The 19747-nt window shown below is 22.7% G+C and overlaps 6 non-coding genes across 6 annotated transcripts; all 6 read left to right on the forward strand.

Annotated features, from left to right (window-relative positions):
- Positions 1-380: 380 nt before the first annotated feature.
- On the forward strand, positions 381-462 carry Trnas-gcu (transfer RNA serine (anticodon GCU)). The gene has a single exon. It is a non-coding gene; the product is annotated as a tRNA-Ser (tRNA).
- A 3-nt stretch (positions 463-465) lies between these two features.
- Trnaa-ugc (transfer RNA alanine (anticodon UGC)) lies at positions 466-537 on the forward strand. The gene has a single exon. It is a non-coding gene; the product is annotated as a tRNA-Ala (tRNA).
- A 980-nt stretch (positions 538-1517) lies between these two features.
- Trnas-gcu (transfer RNA serine (anticodon GCU)) lies at positions 1518-1599 on the forward strand. Its single transcript has one exon. It is a non-coding gene; the product is annotated as a tRNA-Ser (tRNA).
- A 3-nt stretch (positions 1600-1602) lies between these two features.
- Trnaa-ugc (transfer RNA alanine (anticodon UGC)) lies at positions 1603-1674 on the forward strand. Its single transcript has one exon. It is a non-coding gene; the product is annotated as a tRNA-Ala (tRNA).
- Positions 1675-2453: 779 nt separating this feature from the next.
- Trnas-gcu (transfer RNA serine (anticodon GCU)) lies at positions 2454-2535 on the forward strand. Its single transcript has one exon. It is a non-coding gene; the product is annotated as a tRNA-Ser (tRNA).
- Positions 2536-2538: 3 nt separating this feature from the next.
- Positions 2539-2610, forward strand: Trnaa-ugc (transfer RNA alanine (anticodon UGC)). Its single transcript has one exon. It is a non-coding gene; the product is annotated as a tRNA-Ala (tRNA).
- Positions 2611-19747: the final 17137 nt, after the last annotated feature.

Raw genomic sequence — 19747 nt, forward strand, 5'->3', positions numbered from 1 at the left:
ACTTAAAGAAATACAAAATAAAAAAGTATTATAGTTAAGATTTCAGAGTTATTTTTAAATGTACGTAAGTCACTTGTATGTATGTGAAACTATTGCACGAATTGAAAAGTTACATAACTTGAAATATATAAGTTCTCTTATGTTTGTAAAGTAGTTTAGGATACGTTTGTCCAAGCTCTATACGCAAACAAGGAATGAAGTACATTTTATATTTTTGTTAAAACGCTATAAGTTTGTTTGTGTTGGCGGTTTAGTTTAGATAGTAGTTTAGCATGATTAAAGTGTTTGTGACATTTTTAATGTATTTAAAATCACTAAAATAATTTTATTAATTGTTATAAAAAACATAGTTCATGTTAAAATAAGGGTTGTTGATATGTGACGAGGTGGCCGAGTGGTTAAGGCGATGGACTGCTAATCCATTGTGCTCTGCACGCGTGGGTTCGAATCCCATCCTCGTCCATTGGCGATGTAGCTCAGTGGTAGAGCACATGCTTTGCATGTATGAGGCCCCAGGTTCAATCCCCGGCATCTCCATTTTGCCAAAATTTGCTTCCCAAACTAAATGGCAAAGTAGTATATACTTTTTTTTAACGTTTTATTTGTTAGCATGGTTTTATATTCCTAATATTTTTATAATCGCCATTTTGCCAAGGCTTGTTCTACAAGCAAATACATTTTTAACTACATTTATTTTACTCTATTACACAAATAATCACTATTTTTAATTAATGTCTTTAAATAATGTATTCTAAATGTTTAATTTTATTGGATGACGGTATATATAAAGACGTTTCTTGCAACCACTTATTCAAGTGAAGGCATTACAAGTTATTGTTTTGTTGAAACTTATACAGTAAAAAACTAAATCATTACAGAATTTAAAAGGACGGGTGTTTTCTAAGGCACCTTCTTAACTTACAATTAATTTCCGTTTCTTGTTTAATTCTACATGGCCATCATTATTCTATGAAAAGTCTAGTTCCTGCAACTTTTTAGATGTAAGTATATTTCTTTTTTTTTCTTTTTTTTTTATTTTGGTTTTTTGCACATTGATAAAAGTTAATAATAAATACAATTAATATTACAACAATGCGATGGAAAAAATGACAAAATCAATTTAATGATTTAAAACATGCCAAAAGTATTAATGTTTACATAAAGATTTTAAGTATGTTATGGCTGGGCACCAAACCCACGTATGTTAGTGTATTTGAGCGAATTGTATTATATGTTAGAGTATTTCAGCGAATTATTTTATATGTTAGAGTATTGAGCGAATTTGCAAGTTACCTCGTATTGTAATTTAATTGTTTGCTTTTGTATGTTATAGTAATTTAATTAACAACATAGTTTAGTTCAACGCAATTAGTTTATTTGTTCTGGAAGTTTGGTTGACATTAAAGTTTAGCATGGTTAAATTGTTTGTGACATTTTTAATGTTCTTAAATTAAAAATAGTTTTACTAAATGTTATACAAACCAAGCTACCTGATAAAATAACATTTGTTGATATGAGACGAGGTGGCCGAGTGGTTAAGGCGATGTACTGCTAATCCATTGTGCTCTGCACACGTGGGTTCGAATCCCATCCTCGTCGATTGGGGATGTAGCTCAGTGGTAGAGCGCATGCTTTGCATGTATGAAGCCCCGGGTTCAATCCCCGGCATCTCCATTTTGCTAAAATTTGCTTCCCAAACTAAATGGTTAAGTAGTATATGTATTTTTCGACGTTTTATTTGTTAGCATGGTTTTATATTCCTAATATATTTTATAATCGGCATTTTGCCAATGCTTGTTCTACAAGCAAATACATTTTAAACTGCATTTATTTTACTCTATTACACAAATAATCACTATTTTTTATTTATATTTGTTACATGTTTTAAATGTTTAATTTTAATGGTTGGCTCGATATACGATGGCGTTTTTTGCAACCACTTATTCAAGTGAAGGCATTACAAGTTATTGTTTTGTTGAAACTTATACAGTAAAAAAATAAATTATTGCAGAATTTGTAAAGACGTGTGAATCCTAAGGCGCCTTTTAACTTGCAATTAATTTCCGTTTCTTGTTTAATTCTACATGGTCATTATTATTCTATGCAAAATCTAGTTCCAGAAGCTTTTAAGATGTAAGTTTACTTTTTTGTTTTATATATTAGACTATTGTGCAAATTTGCAAGTTATCCTGTATTGTAATTTAATTGTTTGCTTTTATACGTTAAAGTAATTTAATTAACAACCTTCGTGTAAACCTAATGCAAACAAGTAATAAAGTAAATATTATAGTTTAGTTCAAGCAATTAGCTTATTTGTTCTGGAAATTTGGTTGACATTAAAGTTAAGCATGGTTAAATTGTTTGTGACATTTTTGATATTTCTAAATTAAAAATGATTTTACTAAATGTTATACAAAATAAGATACCTGATAAAATATGGTTTGGTGATATGTGACGAGGTGGCCGAGTGGTTAAGGCGATGGACTGCTAATCCATTGTGCTCTGCACGCGTGGGTTCGAATCCCATCCTCGTCGATTGGGGATGTAGCTGAGTGGTAGAGCGCATGCTTTGCATGTATGAGGCCCCGGGTTCAATCCCCGGCATTTCCATTTCTTTTAAACTAAACAAACACCTTTAAATATATTTTTCTTTAATACCTTTGTTATCGACATGGGGTGATATTTTTAATATATTTTATAAGTTATACTTTTAATAGTTGGCTATATTTACAAAGGCGTTTTTTGTAAGCGCTTTGTACAGTTAATGTAATACAAATGCTAGTTTCGATAAAATTTAAGTGATTTTTTTGCTATACATTTATAACTTGCACAGAGCACATTTATCAATAGAACTTTTATTACAGACTTTGTAAAGACATGTTTTCTCAAGGCGCTTTTTAATTATGGTTCGAAATCTTAGATTTTGAAACATATTGTTATTGTCAGTGTATTTATTATGGTTCGAAATCTTAGATTTCGAAACATATTGTTATTGTCAGTGTATTTATTATTATTATGGTTCGAAATCTTAGATTTCGAAACATATTGTTATTGTCATTATACTTATTATTATTATTATGGTTCGAAATCTTCGATTTCGAAACATATTGTTATTGTCATTATATTTATTGTTTTTATTCTTATTTGACGAATTTTGAAAGACGATAACTTTTGTTCTTTAAAACTAAAAGTTCTGAATTTTTAGTATGTTTGTTATTATCCCAACGAATCGCAAACCTCCTATTAACGACATTTAATTATCACTAATTACTAATTAATATATTTTATTATTAAAATTTAAAGATTAAATTTGCTGAAATTTTAATATGTTGTTGGTATTATTATTTTGTATGTTGCTATTTAAAATGAAGATTTAACTCTAGCTAAATATCGTTTAATCATTATTTTTGTTTTTTATAAAATAATGAATCAGTGTGAGTTTAACGCTTGTTGTTTTTATTCTTATTTGACGAATTTTGAAAGGCGATAACTTTTGTTCTTTAAAACTAAAAGTTCTAAATTTTTAGTATGTTTGTTATTATCCCAACGAATCGCAAACCTCCTATTAACGACATTTAATTATCACTAATTACTAATTAATATATTTTATTATTAAAATTTAAAGAATAAATTTGCTGAAATTTAAATATGTTGTTGGTATTATTATTTTGTATGTTGCTAGTTAAAATGAAGATTTAACTCTAGCTAAATATCGTTTAATCATTATTTTTGTTTTTTTATAAAATAATGAATCAGTGTGAGTTTAACGCTTGAATAATTTAATAGCGTTCTGGTCGCCGTCAAAAATCGTCCTTTTCGCTGTTCATTAAAGTAAAAAATATTGGTTGAAAATTTAAGTAAAATGTTAAAATATAAGTAAAAAATGTGTAAAATTTTTGTTTCAATTGTTTTGTTATTATTATATTTTAATACTTGTTTGATTACTAAAAATTAAGATCGGTATTTTGCTTTTAAATTTAGTTTACTTTTATATTACAATATCAATGAGTGCGTGTTCGCTTGTTAAAATTAGGTTTAAATATAAAAAAGTTCATATTTAAATTTATAATTTAATTAATAAACCTACTAAATAAATTATATTCATTAAAAAGAATCAAACAATTTCGAACCATATTTTATTTATCAAATAATTATGGTTCGAAATCTTAGATTTCGAAACATATTGTTATTGTCAGTGTATTTATTATTATTATTATTATTGTTTTTATTCTTTCTAGTCAGAATTTTGAAAGACGATAACTTTTGTTCTTTAAATCTAAAAGTTCTAAATTTTTAGTATGTTTGTTATTATCCCAACGAATCGCAAACCTCCTATTTACGACATTTAATTATCACTAATTACTAATTAATATATTTTATTATTAAAATTTAAATGTTAAGTTTTCTGAAATTTTAATATGTTGTTGCTATTATTATTATTATTTTGTATGTTGCTGTTTAAAATAAATATTTAACTTTAGCTAATTATCGTTTAATTAATTTGGGTTTATTTATAAAATAATGGATCAGAGTGAGTTTAACGCTTGAATGATTTAATAGCGTTCTGGTCGCCGTCAAATATCGTCTTTTTCGCTGTCTGAGTTGAAGTAAAAAGTATTGGTTGAAAGTATAAGTAAAATATGAAAATCTAAGTTAAATGTGTGTAAAAGTTTCTACTCAAAAACGGTATAAAAATTAATTTTTGGTTGTTTATAATAAATATTAATTGCTTGTTTTTTATTAAAAATCAAATCAATATTTGGTTGTTACATTTTTATTGATTTAAAATCATGATACAAATGGTAAATTTTATAAAATCTCCATAATATTGTGCAAAGAACATTTATTCGATAATTATATTATAAAGTTTAATACATAAATTGGAATTTTGTGTTGGTTTAATGAATTTTTATCGCGTTGGTTATGCTTTATTTTTTCTTTGTTTAATAAGTTTTATCTTTTCTTATTTTTAGGGTCGCGGGACTGGACTAGTTTTATTTCTATTGTTCTAGGGTCTAACTTAATTTTAAGGTCGCGGGTCTGGACTAGTTTTATTTCTATTGTTCTAGTATTTAAATTTATAATTTATTTAATAAACCTACTAAATAAATTATATTTATAAAAAGAATCAAACGATTTCGAACCATATTTTATTTATCAAATAAATCTAGTTGTTTTTATTCTTATTTGACGAATTTTGAAAGACGATAACTTTTGTTCTTTAAAACTAAAAGTTCTAAATTTTTAGTATGTTTGTTATTATCCCAACGAATCGCAAACCTCCTATTAACGACATTTAATTATCACTAATTACTAATTAATATATTTTATTATTAAAATTTAAAGAATAAATTTGCTGAAATTTAAATATGTTGTTGGTATTATTATTTTGTATGTTGCTATTTAAAATGAAGATTTAACTCTAGCTAAATATCGTTTAATCATTATTTTTGTTTTTTTATAAAATAATGAATCAGTGTGAGTTTAACGCTTGAATAATTTAATAGCGTTCTGGTCGCCGTCAAAAATCGTCCTTTTCGCTGTCCATTAAAGTAAAAAATATTGGTTGAAAATTTAAGTAAAATGTTAAAATATAAGTAAAAAATGTGTAAAATTTTTGTTTCAATTGTTGTGTTATTATTATATTTTAATACTTGTTTGATTACTAAAAATTAAGATCGGTATTTTGCTTTTAAATTTAGTTTACTTTTATATTACAATATCAATGAGTGCGTGTTCGCTTGTTAAAATTAGGTTTAAATATAAAAAAGTTCATATTTAAATTTATAATTTAATTAATAAACCTACTAAATAAATTATATTCATTAAAAAGAATCAAACAATTTCGAACCATATTTTATTTATCAAATAATTGTTTTTATTCTTATTTGACGAATTTTGAAAGACGATAACTTTTGTTCTTTAAAACTAAAAGTTCTAAATTTTTAGTATGTTTGTTATTATCCCAACGAATCGCAAACCTCCTATTAACGACATTTAATTATCACTAATTACTAATTAATATATTTTATTATTAAAATTTAAAGAATAAATTTGCTGAAATTTAAATATGTTGTTGGTATTATTATTTTGTATGTTGCTATTTAAAATGAAGATTTAACTCTAGCTAAATATCGTTTAATCATTATTTTTGTTTTTTTATAAAATAATGAATCAGTGTGAGTTTAACGCTTGAATAATTTAATAGCGTTCTGGTCGCCGTCAAAAATCGTCCTTTTCGCTGTCCATTAAAGTAAAAAATATTGGTTGAAAATTTAAGTAAAATGTTAAAATATAAGTAAAAAATGTGTAAAATTTTTGTTTCAATTGTTGTGTTATTATTATATTTTAATACTTGTTTGATTACTAAAAATTAAGATCGGTATTTTGCTTTTAAATTTAGTTTACTTTTATATTACAATATCAATGAGTGCGTGTTCGCTTGTTAAAATTAGGTTTAAATATAAAAAAGTTCATATTTAAATTTATAATTTAATTAATAAACCTACTAAATAAATTATATTCATTAAAAAGAATCAAACAATTTCGAACCATATTTTATTTATCAAATAAATCTAGTTATTATGGTTCGAAATCTTAGATTTCGAAACATATTGTTATTGTCAGTGTATTTATTATGGTTCGAAATCTTAGATTTCGAAACATATTGTTATTGTCAGTGTATTTATTATTATTATTATTATTATTGTTTTTATTCTTTCTAGTCAGAATTTTGAAAGACGATAACTTTTGTTCTTTAAAACTAAAAGTTCTAAAATTTTAGTATGTTTGTTATTATCCCAACGAATCGCAAACCTCCTATTTATGACATTTAATTATCACTAATTACTAATTAATAGGTGTTTGTTTATTAAAATTTAAAGGTTGTTATTAATTTTTTAAATCTTGGTCAATTGTATATTATGATATTACTAACTCAAAAATAAATTAAAATTTTAATTTTTATCACTAATAACTTAATAATAGGTGTTTGTTTATTAAAATTTAAAGAATGTTATTAATTTTTTAAATTTTTGTCAATTGTATATCATGATATTAGTAACTCAAAAACGAATTAAATTTTAATTTTTGTCACTAATTACTAATTAATAGGTGTTTGTTTATTTAAATTTAAAGATTGTTATTGGGTTTTTAAATTTTGGTCGGTTTTATCTTATAATATTTATAATTCGAAAATGAATTAAAAAATAATTCTTGTTTGTTTTTTATATTTGAATGCTGGTTTGTTCATTAAAAAAGTTCGACTTTAAGCATTAAAAATTTGGTATGATGTATTTTATAATATAAGTAATTAAAAAACATATTAGAAAAATAATTTTCGTTTATTTATCATATTTAAATGCTTGTTTATTTAATAAAAATCAATTTTAAGAATTTAAAATTTACTATAATTTATATCCTAATATTACCAACTTAAAACTGGGTTAAATATTAGTTTTTGTTTGTATTATATTTTTAATGCTTGTTTGTTTATTAAAAATCAAAGGTTCGTAATATTCTTAGTTAATGTTTATGCATATCTTTTTTTATTTATAAAAACCTATGAAAAATAATCAAATATTTTCGAACCATATTTTATTTATCAAATAAATCTAGTATTTATTATTATTATTGTTTTTATTCTTATTTGACGAATTTTGAAAGACGATAACTTTTGTTCTTTAAAACTAAAAGTTCTAAATTTTTAGTATGTTTGTTATTATCCCAACGAATCGCAAACCTCCTATTCACGACATTTAATTATCACTAATTACTAATTAATATATTTTATTATTAAAATTTAAAGATTAAATTTTCTGAAATTTTAATATGTTGTTGGTATTATTATTTTGTATGTTGCTGTTTAAAATGAAGATTTAACTCTAGCTAAATATCGTTTAATTATTATTTTAGTTTTTTTATAAAATAACGAATCAGTGTGAGTTTAACGCTTGAATAATTTAATAGCGTTCTGGTCGCCGTCAAAAATCGTCCTTTTCGCTGTCAATTAAAGTAAAAAATATTGTTTGAAAATTTAAGTAAAATGTTAAAGGATAAGTCAAAAATGTGCAAAATTTTTTTTTTAATTGTTTTGTTGTTATTATATTTTAATACTCGTTTAATTACTAAAAAATTAAGATCGGTATTTTGCTTTTAAATTTAGTTTACTTGTCTATTACAATATTAATAAATGCGTGTTCGTTTGTTAAAATTAGGTTTAAATATAAAAAAGTTCATATTTAAATCTATAATTTAATTAATAAACCTACTAAATAAATTATATTTATAATTTCTATTGTTCTAGTTATTATTGTTTTTATTCTTTCTAGTCAGAATTTTGAAAGACGATAACTTTTGTTCTTTAAATCTAAAAGTTCTAAATTTTTAGTATGTTTGTTATTATCCCAACGAATCGCAAACCTCCTATTTACGACATTTAATTATCACTAATTACTAATTAATATATTTTATTATTAAAATTTAAATGTTAAATTTTCTGAAATTTTAATATGTTGTTGCTATTATTATTATTATTTTGTATGTTGCTGTTTAAAATAAATATTTAACTTTAGCTAATTATCGTTTAATAATTTTGGGTTTATTTATAAAATAATGGATCAGAGTGAGTTTAACGCTTGAATGATTTAATAGCGTTCTGGTCGCCGTCAAATATCGTCTTTTTCGCTGTCTGAGTTGATGTAAAAAGTATTGATTGAAAGTATAAGTAAAATATGAAAATCTAAGTTAAATGTGTGTAAAAGTTTCTACTCAAAAACGGTATAAAAATTAATTTTTGGTTGTTTATAATAAATATTAATTGCTTGTTTTTTATTAAAAATCAAATCAATATTTGGTTGTTACATTTTTATTGATTTAAAATCATGATACAAATGGTAAATTTTATAAAATCTCCATAATATTGTGCAAAGAACATTTATTCGATAATTATATTATAAAGTTTAATACATAAATTGGAATTTTGTGTTGGTTAAATGAATTTTTATCGCGTTGGTTATGCTTTATTTTTTCTTTGTTTATTAAGTTTTATCTTTTCTTATTTTTAGGGTCGCCGGACTGGACTAGTTTTATTTCTATTGTTCTAGGGTCTAACTTAATTTTAAGGTCGCGGGTCTGGACTAGTTTTATTTCTATTGTTCTAGTATTTAAATTTATAATTTATTTAATAAACTTACTAAATAAATTATATTTATAAAAAGAATCAAACGATTTCGAACCATATTTTATTTATCAAATAAATCTAGTTATTATTGTTTTTATTCTTATTTGACAAATTTTGAAAGACGATAACTTTTGTTCTTTAAAACTAAAAGTTCTAAATTTTTAGTATGTTTGTTATTATCCCAACGAATCGCAAACCTCCTATTAACGACATTTAAATGTCACTAATTACTAATTAATATATTTTATTATTAAAATTTAAAGATTAAATTTGCTGAAATTTAAATATGTTGTTGGTATTATTATTTTGTATGTTGCTATTTAAAATGAAGATTTAACTCTAGCTAAATATCGTTTAATCATTATTTTAGTTTTTTTATAAAATAACGAATCAGTCTGAGTTTAACGCTTGAATAATTTAATAGCGTTCTGGTCGCCGTCAAAAATCGTCCTTTTCGCTGTCCATTAAAGTAAAAAATATTGGTTGAAAATTTAAGTAAAATGTTAAAATATAAGTAAACAATGTGTAAAATTTTCGTTTTAATTGTTTTGTTATTATTATATTTTAATACTTGTTTGATTACTAAAAAATTAAGATCGGTATTTTGCTTTTAAATTTAGTTTACTTTTATATTACAATATCAATGAGTGCGTGTTCGCTTGTTAAAATTAGGTTTAAATATAAAAAAGTTCATATTTAAATTTATAATTTAATTAATAAACCTACTAAATAAATTATATTTATAAAAAAGAATCAAACAATTTCGAACCATATTTTATTTATCAAATAAATCTAGTTATTTTTATTATTATTATTATTTTTATTCTTTCTAGTCCCAATTTTGAAAGAAGATATCTTTAGTTCCTTAAAATTTAAAAATCTGAAATTTTAGTATGTTGTTTATTATCAGATTATGTTTTCATTCTCCTATTTACAACATTTAATTATTACTAATTACTAATTAATAAGTGTTTATTTATAAAATTTAAAGTTTGTTATTTATTTTTTAAATCTTGGTCAATTGTATATCATGATATCAGTAACTCAAAAATAAATTAAAATTTTAATTTTTATCACTAATTACTAATTAAAGGGTGTTTCTTTATTAAAATTTAAAGGTTGTTATTAATTTTTCAAATCTTGGTCAATTGTATATCATGATATTAGTAAATCAAAACTGAATTAAAATTTTAATTTTTAATCACTAAATACTAATTAATAAGTGTTTGTTTATTTAAATTTAAAGGTTGTTGTTAATTTTTTAAATTTTTGTCAATTGTATATTATGATATTAGTAACTCAAAAATAAATTAAAATTTTAATTTTTGACACTAATTACTAATAAATAGGTGTTTGTTTATTTAAATTTAATGATTGTTATTAGGTTTTTAAATTTTGGTCAGTTATATGTTATAATATTTATAACTTGAAAATGAAATAAAAATTAATTCTTGTTTGTTTATTATATTTAAATGCTTGTTTGTTGATTAAAAGTTAAAGTCCGATATTAAGCATTAAAAATTTGGTATGATGTATTTTAAAATATAAGTAGTTAAAAAACATATTTGAAAAATAAGTTTCAATTGTTTATCATATTTAAATGCTTGTTTATTTAATTTAAATCAAAAATCAATTTTAGGAATTTAAAATTTGGTATAATCTATATCCTGATATAAACAACTTAAAACTGCGTTAAATATTAGTTTTTGTGTGTATAGTATATATAAATGCTTGTTTGTTTATTCGAAGATATGTAATATTCTTAGTTAATGTTTATGCATTTCTTTTTTTATTTATAAAAATTCATGTAAAAAATAATCAAATAATTTCGAACCATATTTTATTTATCAAATAAATCTAGTTATTATTATTATTATTATTATTATTTTTATTCTTTCTAGTCCCAATTTTGAAAGAAGATATCTTCAGTTCCTTAGAATTTAAAAATCTGAAATTTTAGTATGTTGTTTATTATCAGATTATGTTTTCATTCTCCTATTTACAACATTTAATTATCACTAATTACTAATTAATAAGTGTTTATTTATTAAAATTTAAAGTTTGTTATTTATTTTTTAAATCTTGGTCAATTGTATATCATGATATCAGTAACCCAAAAATGAATTAAAATTTTAATTTTTATCACTAATTACTAATTAAAAGGTGTTTTCTTATTAAAATTTAAAGGTTGTTATTAATTTTTCAAATCTTGGTCAATTGTATATCATGATATTAGTAACTCAAAACTGAATTAAAATTTTAATTTTTAATCACTAAATACTAATTAATAAGTGTTTGTTTATTTAAATTTAAAGGTTGTTGTTAATTTTTTTAATTTTTGTCAATTGTATAATATGATATTAGTAACTCAAAAATAAATTAAAATTTTAATTTTTGACACTAATTACTAATTAATAGGTGTTTGTTTATTTAAATTTAATGATTGTTATTAGGTTTTTAAATTTTGGTCAGTTATATGTTATAATATTTATAACTTGAAAATGAAATAAAAATTAATTCTTGTTTGTTTATTATATTTAAATGCTTGTTTGTTGATTAAAAGTTTAAGTCCGACATTAAGCATTAAAAATTTGGTATGATGTATTTTAAAATATAAGTAGTTAAAAAACATATTTGAAAAATAAGTTTCAATTGTTTATCATATTTAAATGCTTGTTTATTTAATTTAGATCAAAAATCAATTTTAGGAATTTAAAATTTGGTATAATCTATATCCTGATATAAACAACTTAAAATTGCGTTAAATATTAGTTTTTGTGTTTATAGTATATATAAATGCTTGTTTGTTTATTCAAAGATATGTAATATTTTTAGTTAATGTTTATGCATATCTTTTTTTTATAGAAATTTATGTTAAAAATATTCAAATAATTTCGAACCATATTTTATTTATCAAATATCTCTAGTTATTGTTTTTATTCTTTCTAGTCAGAATTTTGAAAGACGATAACCTTTGTTCTTTAAAACTAAAAGTTTTAAATTTTTAGTATGTTTGTTATTATCCCAACGAATCGCAAACTTCCTATTTACGACATTTAATTATCACTAATTACTAATTAATAGGTGTTTGTTTATTAAAATTTAAAGGTTGTTATTAATTTTTTAAATCTTGGTCAATTGTATATTATGATATTACTAACTCAAAATTAAATTAAAATTTTTATTTTTATTACTAATTACTTAATAATAGGTGTTTGTTTATTAAAATTTAAAGGTTGTTATTAATTTTTTAAATTTTTGTCAATTGTATATCATGATATTAGTAACTCAAAAACGAATTTAATTTTTGTCACTAATTACTAATTAATAGGTGTTTGTTTATTTAAATTTAAAGATTGTTATTAGGTTTTTAAATTTTGGTCGGTTTTATCTTATAATATTTATAATTCGAAAATAAATTAAAAAATAATTTTGTTTTTTATATTTAAATGCTGGTTTGTTCATTAAAAATTAAAGTTCGACATTAAGAATTAAAAATTTGGTATGATGTATTTTATAACATACGTAATTAAAAAACATATTAGAAAAATAATTTTCGTTTATTTATCATATTTAAATGCTTGGTTATTTAATAAAAATCAATTTTAAGAATTTAAAATTTACTATAATTTATATCCTAATATCACCAACTTAAAACTGGGTTAAATATTAGTTTTTGTTTGTATTATATATATAAATGCTTGTTTGTTTATTAAAAATCGAAGGTTTGTAATATTCTTAGTTAATGTTTATGCATATCTTTTTTTATTTATAAAAATTTATGTTAAAAATAATCAAATATTTTCGAACCATATATTATTTATCAAATAAATCTAGTTTTTTTTTATTGTTACAAGACACAAGTGCTTACTTAAGCTATGTATACAATTTTGCATCATTAAAAGGTCGTGGCAGTTAGCTCAGTGCGAAAGGCCCACAACTCTCAGTACTGAGTTCCGAGGTTTGGTTCCCAACTTTGCCATTTTTTTTGTATTTTGGGTACATAGGGCCGGTCATAGGATCACGTGACCTAGCACACTAGTTAAAAAGTTTTAAAATTTTTTTTTTTTTTTTTAAATCAAAAGATAACTATACCAATAAAACCGCACTGTTCTAACAGCCGTGTTTGCAAAAATTTGTATGCAATCTTATTGGCCAAAAATATCACGTGACCTAATTAAACTCAAAATAAAAATTATCTCAAACTTTTGTTCTACTCAAAATTTCAGCAAAATGTTTTATCTTGAATGTTAGTTAGGCCAATGCGCGCCTAATTAAATATAAAATTTCAGATTTCAAGATTTCATAAATTTTTAATAAAAGTTTCATAACTTTTATGAATATTAATATTTTCAAAAAATATTTTGTAAACACGGTAATTGGACCTGTGCGGTTCTAACACAACAATTATTTTTCAATTTAAAATTTTTAATTTTTTTTCAAAAAATTTGTATGCAATATCATTGGCCAAAAATATCACGTGACCTAATTAAACCCAAAATAAAAATTACCTCAAACTTTTGTTTTACTGAAAATTTTCGCGAAATTTTTTATCTTGAATGTTAGTTAGGCCAATGCGCGTCTAATAAAATACAAAATTTTAGGTTTTGAGATTTCATGAATTTTTAATAAAAGTTTCATAACTTTTATGAATATTAATATTTTCAAAAAATATTTTGTAAACACGGTAATTGGACCTGTGCGGTTCTAACACAACAATTATTTTTCGATTTAAAATTTTTTATTTTTTTTCAAAAAATTTGTATGCAATATCATTGGCCAAAAATATCACGTGACCTAATGAAAACCAAACTAAAAATTACCTCAAACTTTTGTTTTACTGAAAATTTTTGCGAAATGTTTTATCTTGAATGTTAGTTAGGCCAATGCGCGTCTAATAAAATACAAAATTTTAGGTTTTGAGATTTCATAAATTTTTAATAAAAGTTTCATAACTTTTATAAATATTAATATTTTCGAAAAATATTTTGTAAACACGGTAATTGGACCTGTGTGGTTCTAACACAACAATTATTTTTCGATTTAAAATTTTTAATTTTTTTTCAAAAAATTTCTATGCAATATCATTGGCCAAAAATATCACGTGACCTAATTAAACCCAAAATAAAAATTACCTCAAACTTTTGTTTTACTGAAAATTTTTGCGAAATGTTTTATTTTGTATGTTAGTTAGGCCAATGCGCGTCTAATAAAATACAAAATTTTAGGTTTTGAGATTTCATGAATTTTTAATAAAAGTTTCATAACTTTTATGAATATTAATATTTTAAAAAAATATTTTGTAAACACGGTAATTGGACCTGTGCGGTTCTAACACAACAATTATTTTTCGATTTAAAATTTTTTATTTTTTTTAAAAAATTTGTATGCAATATCATTGGCCAAAAATATCACGTAACCTAATGAAAACCAAAATAAAAATTACTTCAAACTTTTGTTTTACTCAAAATTTTTGTAAAATATTTTTTCTTGAATGTTAGTTAGGCCAATGCGCGCCTAATTAAATATAAAATTTCAGATTTTAAGATTTTATAAATTTTTAATAAAAGTTTCATAACTTTTATGAATATTAATATTTTCAAAAAATATTTTGTAAACACGGTAATTGAACCTGTGCGGTTCTAACACAACAATTATTTTTCGATTTAAAATTTTTAATTTTTTTTCAAAAAACTTGTATGCAATATCATTGGCCAAAAATATCACGTGACCTAATTAAACCAAAATAAAAATTACCTCAAACTTTTGTTTTACTGAAAATTTTCGCGAAATGTTTTATCTTGAATGTTAGTTAGGACAATGCGCGTCTAATAAAATATAAAATTTTAGGTTTTGAGATTTCATAAATTTTTAATAAAAGTTTCATAACTTTTATGAATATTAATATTTTTGAAAAATATTTTGTAAACACGGTAATTGGACCTGTGCGGTTCTAACACAACAATTATTTTTCGATTTAAAAATTTTTATTTATTTTTTTTAAATTTGTATGCAATATCATTGGCCAAAAATATCACGTGACCTAATGAAAACCAAATTAAAAATTACCTCAAACTTTTGTTTTACTGAATATTTTTGCGAAATATTTTTTCTTGAATGTTAGTTAGGCCAATGCGCGCCTAATTAAATATAAAATTTCAGATTTTAAGATTTCATAAATTTTTAATAAAAGTTTCATAACTTTTATGAATATTAATATTTTCAAAAAATATTTTGTAAACACGGTAATTGGACCTGTGAGGTTCTAACATAACAATTATTTTTCGATTTAAAATTTTTTATTTTTTTTCAAAAAATTTGTATGCAATCTCATTGGCCAAAAATATCACGTGACCTAACTAAACCCAAAATAAAAATTATCTCAAACTTTTGTTCTACTCAAAATTTCTGCAAAATGTTTTATCTTGAATGTTAGTTAGGCCAATGCGCGCCTAATTAAATATAAAATTTCGGATTTTAAGATTTCATAAATTTTTAATAAAAGTTTCATAACTTTTATGAATATTAATATTTTTAAAAAATATTTTGTAAACACGGTAATTGGACCTGTGCGGTTCTAACACAACAATTATTTTTCAATTTAAAATTTTTTTTTTTTTAAATTTGTATGCAATATCATTGGCCAAAAATTCACGTGACCTAATTAAACCCAAAATAAAAATTACCTCAAACTTTTGTTGTGCTGAAAATTTTCGCGAAATGTTTTATCTTGAATGTTAGTTAGGCCAATGCGCGTCTAATAAAATACAAAATTTTAGGTTTTGAGATTTCATAAATTTTTAATAAAAGTTTCATAACTTTTATGAATATTAATATTTTCAAAAAATATTTTGTAAACACGGTAATTGGACCTGTGCGGTTCTAACACAACAATTATTTTTCGATTTAAAATTTTTTATTTTTTTTCAAAAAATTTGTATGCAATATCATTGGCCAAAAATATCACGTGACCTAATGAAAACCAAACTAAAAATTACCTCAAACTTTTGTTTTACTGAAAATTTTTGCGAAATGTTTTATCTTGAATGTTAGTTAGGCCAATGCGCGTCTAATAAAATACAAAATTTTAGGTTTTGAGATTTCATAAATTTTTAATAAAAGTTTCATAACTTTTATAAATATTAATATTTTCGAAAAATATTTTGTAAACACGGTAATTGGACCTGTGTGGTTCTAACACAACAATTATTTTTCGATTTAAAATTTTTAATTTTTTTTCAAAAAATTTCTATGCAATATCATTGGCCAAAAATATCACGTGACCTAATTAAACCCAAAATAAAAATTACCTCAAACTTTTGTTTTACTGAAAATTTTTGCGAAATGTTTTATTTTGTATGTTAGTTAGGCCAATGCGCGTCTAATAAAATACAAAATTTTAGGTTTTGAGATTTCATGAATTTTTAATAAAAGTTTCATAACTTTTATGAATATTAATATTTTAAAAAAATATTTTGTAAACACGGTAATTGGACCTGTGCGGTTCTAACACAACAATTATTTTTTGATTTAAAATTTTTTATTTTTTTTAAAAAATTTGTATGCAATATCATTGGCCAAAAATATCACGTGACCTAATGAAAACCAAAATAAAAATGACTTCAAACTTTTGTTTTACTCAAAATTTTTGTAAAATATTTTTTCTTGAATGTTAGTTAGGCCAATGCGCGCCTAATTAAATATAAAATTTCAGATTTTAAGATTTCATAAATTTTTAATAAAAGTTTCATAACTTTTATGAATATTAATATTTTCAAAAAATATTTTGTAAACACGGTAATTGAACCTGTGCGGTTCTAACACAACAATTATTTTTCGATTTAAAATTTTTTATTTTTTTTCAAAAAATTTGTATGCAATCTCATTGGCCAAAAATATCACGTGACCTAACTAAACCGAAAATAAAAATTATCTCATACTTTTGTTCTACTCAAAATTTCTGCAAAATGTTTTATCTTGAATGTTAGTTAGGCCAATGCGCGCCTAATTAAATATAAAATTTCGGATTTTAAGATTTCATAAATTTTTAATAAAAGTTTCATAACTTTTATGAATATTAATATTTTCAAAAACTATTTTGTAAACACGGTAATTGGACCTGTGCGGTTCTAACACAACAATTATTTTTCAATTTAAAATTTTTTTTTTTTTTAAATTTGTATGCAATATCATTGGCCAAAAATTCACGTGACATAATTAAACCCAAAATAAAAATTACCTCAAACTTTTGTTGTACTGAAAATTTTCGCGAAATGTTTTATCTTGAATGTTAGTTAGGCCAATGCGCTTCTAATAAAATACAAAATTTTAGGTTTTGAGATTTCATAAATTTTTAATAAAAGTTTCATAACTTTTATAAATATTAATATTTTCGAAAAATATTTTGTAAACACGGTAATTGGACCTGTGTGGTTCTAACACAACAATTATTTTTCGATTTAAAATTTTTAATTTTTTTTCAAAAAATTTGTATGCAATATCATTGGCCAAAAATATCACGTGACCTAATTAAACCAAAATAAAAATTACCTCAAACTTTTGTTTTACTGAAAATTTTCGCGAAATGTTTTATCTTGAATGTTAGTTAGGACAATGCGCGTCTAATAAAATATAAAATTTTAGGTTTTGAAATTTCATAAATTTTTAATAAAAGTTTCATAACTTTTATGAATATTAATATTTTTGAAAAATATTTTGTAAACACGGTAATTGGACCTGTGCGGTTCTAACACAACAATTATTTTTCGATTTAAAAATTTTTATTTATTTTTTTAAAATTTGTATGCAATATCATTGGCCAAAAATATCACGTGACCTAATGAAAACCAAATTAAAAATTACCTCAAACTTTTGTTTTACTGAATATTTTTGCGAAATATTTTTTCTTGCATGTTAGTTAGGCCAATGCGCGCCTAATTAAATATAAAATTTCAGATTTTAAGATTTCATAAATTTTTAATAAAAGTTTCATAACTTTTATGAATATTAATATTTTCAAAAAATATTTTGTAAACACGGTAATTGGACCTGTGCGGTTCTAACATAACAATTATTTTTCGATTTAAAATTTTTTATTTTTTTTCAAAAAATTTGTATGCAATCTCATTGGCCAAAAATATCACGTGACCTAACTAAACCCAAAATAAAAATTATCTCAAACTTTTGTTCTACTCAAAATTTCTGCAAAATGTTTTATCTTGAATGTTAGTTAGGCCAATGCGCGCCTAATTAAATATAAAATTTCAGATTTTAAGATTTTATAAATTTTTAATAAAAGTTTCATAACTTTTATGAATATTAATATTTTCAAAAAATATTTTGTAAACACGGTAATTGAACCTGTGCGGTTCTAACACAACAATTATTTTTCGATTTAAAATTTTTAATTTTTTTTCAAAAAACTTGTATGCAATATCATTGGCCAAAAATATCACGTGACCTAATTAAACCAAAATAAAAATTACCTCAAACTTTTGTTTTACTGAAAATTTTCGCGAAATGTTTTATCTTGAATGTTAGTTAGGACAATGCGCGTCTAATAAAATATAAAATTTTAGGTTTTGAGATTTCATAAATTTTTAATAAAAGTTTCATAACTTTTATGAATATTAATATTTTTGAAAAATATTTTGTAAACACGGTAATTGGACCTGTGCGGTTCTAACACAACAATTATTTTTCGATTTAAAAATTTTTATTTATTTTTTTTAAATTTGTATGCAATATCATTGGCCAAAAATATCACGTGACCTAATGAAAACCAAATTAAAAATTACCTCAAACTTTTGTTTTACTGAATATTTTTGCGAAATATTTTTTCTTGAATGTTAGTTAGGCCAATGCGCGCCTAATTAAATATAAAATTTCAGATTTTAAGATTTCATAAATTTTTAATAAAAGTTTCATAACTTTTATGAATATTAATATTTTCAAAAAATATTTTGTAAACACGGTAATTGGACCTGTGAGGTTCTAACATAACAATTAATTTTCGATTTAAAATTTTTTATTTTTTTTCAAAAAATTTGTATGCAATCTCATTGGCCAAAAATATCACGTGACCTAACTAAACCCAAAATAAAAATTATCTCAAACTTTTGTTCTACTCAAAATTTCTGCAAAATGTTTTATCTTGAATGTTAGTTAGGCCAATGCGCGCCTAATTAAATATAAAATTTCGGATTTTAAGATTTCATAAATTTTTAATAAAAGTTTCATAACTTTTATGAATATTAATATTTTTAAAAAATATTTTGTAAACACGGTAATTGGACCTGTGCGGTTCTAACACAACAATTATTTTTCAATTTAAAATTTTTTTTTTTTTTAAATTTGTATGCAATATCATTGGCCAAAAATTCACGTGACCTAATTAAACCCAAAATAAAAATTACCTCAAACTTTTGTTGTGCTGAAAATTTTCGCGAAATGTTTTATCTTGAATGTTAGTTAGGCCAATGCGCGTCTAATAAAATACAAAATTTTAGGTTTTGAGATTTCATAAATTTTTAATAAAAGTTTCATAACTTTTATGAATATTAATAT

Source organism: Corella eumyota, chromosome 2 (assembly GCF_963082875.1).
Source record: "Corella eumyota chromosome 2, kaCorEumy4.1, whole genome shotgun sequence".
In the NCBI taxonomy this organism is placed as follows: domain Eukaryota; kingdom Metazoa; phylum Chordata; class Ascidiacea; order Phlebobranchia; family Corellidae; genus Corella; species Corella eumyota.